The sequence below is a fragment of the Nuphar pumila genome, chromosome 11 (genome assembly GCF_984573655.1).
Source record: "Nuphar pumila chromosome 11, dmNupPumi1.hap1.1, whole genome shotgun sequence".
Taxonomy (NCBI): Eukaryota; Viridiplantae; Streptophyta; class Magnoliopsida; order Nymphaeales; family Nymphaeaceae; genus Nuphar; species Nuphar pumila.
The window spans coordinates 115,709,066-115,715,438 of NC_143259.1; the positions used below are offsets into that span (position 1 = coordinate 115,709,066).

The window sequence follows — 6,373 nt, forward strand, 5'->3', positions numbered from 1 at the left end:
CCTAAAAGTTAACACCAACAGAGCAGTAGATTAGCGACGACCACCTTTCGTCGCTAATCCGTCGCTAATCCGTCGCTAACCATGTTAGGGACGGATTAGCGACAACGCGGCGACAGTATGCTTACGTCGCGAATATTTCGACGCTAACTGGCGACGAAATAATTCCGTCGCCAAGTCCGTCGCTAATTGCGACGGAATAACGAGCGCTATATTCCGTCGCCAATCCGCCGGTACTAAACGGCGACCACGGCGTGGTGACGGATTTAATTCCGTCGCTAAGCCGTCGCTAGATTAATATGAATAGCGACGGAATCATCCGTCGCTAATCCGTCGCAAAAATGAAAAAAAATCAAAAAAAAATTATTTAAAAATTAATTACGGAGAACTGTACAATTTATATTTCCTGTACAATTTATATTTCCTGTAAATAAAAAACAAACCACACAAAAAAATTCATATAACAAGTATCTATAATAATTAATCGTTCCACCTTAAAACTAAGAAGTTTAATTATTTACAATTCAACAATTACAATTAGGAAAAATAAAAAAAATAGAACTTCTTCAACACAGTCCTCTAATCATCGCCAAGATTTTGTGCGTCTTCTTGTTCATTGTCTTTATCTGTCCCTTCAGCTCCACTACCCTGATTATCGCTAGCAGCCTACACAAGAAAAGAACAGTCAGTATTGATAAACAAAATATAATGAAATAAATTACACACTATATGTGATTCTATCATGTGCTCATGTGTGATCTAAGGCAATAAAAAAACTCTATATGTGATTCTATCATGCTCATATGTGTGCTAAGGCAGTCAAAAAATTGAATATGTGATTATAGCATGTTCATATGTGTTCTAAGGCATATAAAAAAACTCTATATGTGATTCTACCATGCTCAGATGTGCTTTAAGGCAAGCAAAAAACTATATATGTGATTCGATCATGCTCGTATGTGTGCTAAGGCAGTAAAAAAATTGAATATGTGAATATAGCATGCTCATATGTGCTCTAAGGCAGGCAAAGCCAAAAATTTTATATGTGATTCTATCATAAATGATATATAACATGTTCATATGTGTTCTAAGGCAGTTAAAAAACTCTATATGTTATTATAGCATGTTCATATGTGTGCTAAGGCAGTCAAAAAACAGAATATGTGATTATAATATGCTCATATGTGTTCTTAGGCAGTAAAAAAACTGAATATGTGATTATAGCATGCTTATGTGTTCTAATGCAATCAAAAAAACTTTATATGTGATTCTATCATGCTCATATGTGCTCTAAGACAGACAAAAAGTTAAATATATATATATGTGATTCTATCATGCTCATATGTGTGCTAAGGCAGTAAAAAAATTGAATATGTGATTATAGCATGTTCATATGTGTTCTAAGGCATCTAGAAAAACTCTATATGTGATTCTACCATGCTCAGATGTGCTTTAAGATAGTCAAAAAAACTATATATGTGATTATACCTGAGAGGGACCTGGAATCGAAGATCCCCTATCCTGAACAGCGGCCTTGATCTCATTTCGGAGAAAGGGGGCGACGGTGTATTGGAAGTAGTTATTCAGTGATTCATTAATGATCTCGCGTACATCATCACCGGAAAGAATAGTCGGTTGCTTGGAGCTTATGTCGGCGCAAGAAGTTGGTGAGCCGTAACTGGAAGAACCAATAACTGGTGAAGTGTTCATATTACTCCCAAACCCGAACACGCGACCTTTTTTGGGTTCACCTGCTGCAGTCACCCATGCTGTAGGATCAAATGATGGATGCTGAGTAGCGTCTTCACCATATCGCTCTACCATTTGTTGCTCATATGCCTCCTACAAAATAATGTTTAAAGTATTCATTAATAATTAATGATAACATTATGATGACTTGCATATATATTGCAATGATTATTAATAGAATTAATACATACCGTTGTCGTTCTCGCCTTCTCTGATACGAAGACTCCCGTGGTCTTCCGTTTATGTGTTTCTACAAACACATCCTTATATGGTACACTGCCTCCTTTTTCTGCTTCCTGCGAAGTTAAATGACAAAAGATTTAGTACACAAATTTGCAACTATACTTATAAAATTAATATTATATATTGATGAGTTACCATTTTCTTTAGGTGGCTCCCAAATGTCTTAGATCCACCTGTGTGTAGATGGGCTTCGGGCATCTTCGATCGATTTTGTGAAGCCTTCGCAGAGCGATTTTTAAATGCATCTCCCGCCCACATATCGCACATTTCATCCCAGTAATCTCTCCTGATAGTAATAGGACCATGGCCCTTCCACAGTAATGGATCATCTACTACGCCAGATGCTTTTTTTGCTGCAGTCTTCATAGTGTGCAGCATGTCTGCAAATCGATTGGCAGCCACCTTCTGCCACACCTTCCTTGCATCATTTTCTTCCACCGTAGTTGCAAAGCGATTCGAAGCCTACAAATATTTTCAGAAAGTTAGTAGACATTGCTTAAATAAATTAAATATGAAACACATTAACTATGAGGAACAACTGTATACCATGAATGAGGACCACAATCTATCTAATACCTCCTTTGGGTACTCTTTCCATTGAGCAACTGGTCCTGGTAGATGTTGAAGAAGTGAATTCCTAATCTCCCGTACTACTTCTTGTGGCTCAAACCTCGTGCTGCACATGAATTGTTACACAGTAAATATTAATATAAAATATTTAAAAGATATGCAATAATTGAAAACAAAATACTTACGGTCGATTATCGATATACACTATTCGAATGAGTCTTCTTGTGCCAGCCTGTGAAGACCCTGTTTCCTGTGTTGGCTGTTGACTTGTGCGATCAACTGGTGTAGGTGGGTCGTATACAGGCGCAACATCATCTGTAAAAAAATACACACCAAGTTCTCAGAATGTGCATTTGAACTAATCAAGCATCTAATTAGTTATATGATATACCTATCACAGGAGCCCGTGAAGATGAAGGTTGAGCCTGGCTACTACTGGATGAGCGACCACTATAACCTCCACGAACCATATTCTAACAAATAACATATGTCATACAATACATTCAAATAATTCACATCAAGTATTACAATGCATTCAAGTCATTCACATCAAGCATTGTAATGCATTCAAATAATTCAAATCATTGACATCAAGTATTGCACTAATTCAAATCATTCGTTAATTGCATAAATTATAATACATTCAGATAAATTACAATGCATTCGAATCATTCGTATCAAGTATTACAATACATTGAAATAAAATTTTTAATCATTCACACCAAGTATTGCAATACAACTCACATCAAGTATTACAATGCATTTAAATAGAGGTTTGTAGTATAAGATTTTTTTCACTAGCTTGAGAATTCTTCCTCGTCACTAGTTTGACTTTCTTCTTCTTCTTCTTCTTCTTCTTCTTCTTCTTCTTCTTCTTCTTCTTCTTCTTCTTCTTCTTCATTGTTTGCCCATCCACTTGGTACATCATTTGGATCACATTCCTCTATGAATGTTTCATCAGCCAATGGAGATATGACATGCATATCATGCGCAACATCGTGACCATAAGCGAAGTCACAGACATCATCTGATTGATAGTAATCACTGTCTTCAGCTAACTCATCTTCTTGTAACTGATCATACTCGGGGTATAGTTTGGATTTCACCTTGCAAACTGCCCACCATTCATTTCTATCTGACTTTTTTATACTCGGATATGAAGTATAATAAACTTGTTGAGCTTGCGAGGCTAATATGAATGGTTCATATGTTCCAAACCTGGATTTATGATTCACCTCCACAATGCCTGAAGCTTTGTCGAGTCTTGTTGCAGTTGGATCAAACCAATGACACTTGAATACCGTAACCCTGTTATTCATGCCTAAGTAAGTCAACTCCATTATTTCCTCTATAACACCGTAGTAATCATGTTCATTTTCACCGTAGCTGCTACCCTTGACACACACGCCACTATTTATCGTTGATTTGTTTATACCGTAGTCTTTTGTATGGAATCGATAACCATTTACGATATACTCGTTGTAGCATTGCACAACTTTGGTACGATCAAAGTGCTTCCAAGCTTCAGCGTCAACAGGATGCGTGATCTTGTTTTCATCGTGTCGAACTTTATTTGCATGCCATCTCATGTGTTTAGCTGTCTTTGAAGACATATACAATCGCTGCAATCTAGGAGTGATAGGAAAGTAGCGGAGCGACTTATATGAAACTTCCTTTGATCTCGTGCTACCATTGCCTCTTGTCTTTGGCTTGAACCGAGGATGCCCACATGACGGGCATGATATGTCGTTTTCCTGCTCCTTGAAATACAACATGCAGTGATTTGGACAAGCATCAATCTTTTTGTAACCCATACCTAGAGCGTTGACCATAACTTTCGCACGATAGAAATTTTGTGGCAATTTCTCATCTTTAGGCAACATACTCTTCACAATCATGCACAAACGGTCAAAACATGATTGACTCAAATTATACTCGGACTTCAAATTCATTAGTTGAAGAACTGCAGACAAGATAGTGTGACTCTCACAACCGTTCCAAAGTGGCTCATCAGCATCTTTAAGTAAATCATAAAATCTACTAGCTGCATCGTTTGGTGATTCTTCATCTACGACAGTTCTTACATCACTAGAACTCATAGCAGAACCCAGTTCTGTTCCTGCAGCATCAAATATCAAATTCGTATATGGATTATCGTGCACCACATTCACCCGTGCATCAAAATCGTTTCTAAATTCTTCTCCATGAAACGCCCAGTTCTGATAATCACTCACAAAACCCTTCCTGTATAGGTGATGTCTAACGCCATGAGGTTCTACAAATCGATTATTCTTACAAATCTTGCAGGGACACCTAATCCGACCTGTGGGATCTACCGTACTGACACTCGCCGTTGCAAATTCAATAAAACTATCGACACCATCCATATATTCATGCGATAACTCATTGTCCACTATCCTACGGTACATCCATTCACGGTTTGCAGTCATTCTGTCGTATGATGTTACGAATAGTATCCTAACGAATTAAGAAAAAAACAATCAGAATGCGACGATGAAGAAAATATCAAATTTATCATGCAATATACTATGTCAAACAATAACAAGAATTTTGATGCATGCATTGATAACTTAATATTTTCATGTGCAAACTATTAATGACATGATACAATCATTTGAAGCATGCTTTTATTATAAAATTTCACATGGAAGTCAAAATCAAATTGAAAGTAACTACATGCAAGCATGGATACAATTACATCAAACATTGCAATACATCATAATCATTCATATCAAATAAATGGCAAACATGTACCTGCAGCAAACACACTTCAATATCTCACTAACTACTACCATGCTTAGCATGGACTCCGTACTCCAAAAATAAGAACACTTCCATATTTCTACATTAAAATCATGCTCAGCATGATCTCCGAACTCCAACAAAGCAGTCCTAGATATCAACAACTAAGTGAGTGTGTGAACAATAAAGTGCTGCATTCAATAAATTAAATAACATGTGATACGTTTGCATCACTTACTCACCACGGGTATTTACCCGATTTGCATTGTTTTTGTCATTTACTTACCACAGGTGGCCGAGCACGAGTTGGTTCCGTTGAAAAATCTGCACAAAAACAAAACAAATTAAGTAACAAACTAACTAATCATGAAACAAGATGAAACACTAACTAAAAAAATCGGGTATTTCTCTCAAGGTACGGGCATTTTCTTATGTGAAACGTTTGAGAAATCGGGTAGAGGTAGGATTTCCATGCATGTTTTGATGGAAATCCATGGCGAATCAGTGGATCTACGAATCCACTATGTTATATTGATATTTTTCCTTGTTTTTCATTTTTTTTTTCAAAAAGAAATCCATGGCACGATCGATGTGGTATGGGTGTCGGCTGACAGACCAGCCGAAGTCAAGCCGTGAACCCTCGTTGTTGGCCCAACCGAGTGATCGGCTGGGTATGATCCCTTTATTTCAAAAAAAAAAATCTTTTTATTCACGTTGGTGGCTGTTGGCTGGCTGGCAGCCAGCCGAGTAGCACTCGGCTGACTGCCAGCATGCTGGCAGGTGCGCCAGGCCCAGCACCCAGTCGGCTGGGTGCTAGGCGAGCCTATGACAGGGCCATAGCCGGCCCAGCCGGCCCAGCCGACAAAAATTCTTTTCAAAACAGGGAAGGGGGTTAAACCCCCTGCCGGAAAGGCAGTTCCGGCATGGGGGGTTGACCCCCTGCCGTGCCTTTACGGCAGGGGGGTCGACCCCCCATGCGTTTCCGGCAGGGGGTCGACCCCCCATGCGTTTCCGGCAGGGGGTCGACCCCCCATGCCTTTCCGACAGGGGG

At 38.6% G+C, this 6,373-nt stretch overlaps 1 long non-coding RNA gene across 1 annotated transcript; it reads right to left on the reverse strand.

Moving 5' to 3' along the window:
• Positions 1–386: 386 nt before the first annotated feature.
• LOC149822987 (uncharacterized) lies at positions 387–1,638 on the reverse strand. The gene is made up of 2 exons (XR_016425855.1): positions 1,486–1,638; positions 387–663 (listed from the first exon to the last, which is right to left on the reverse strand). It is a non-coding gene; the product is annotated as an uncharacterized LOC149822987 (long non-coding RNA).
• Positions 1,639–6,373: the final 4,735 nt, after the last annotated feature.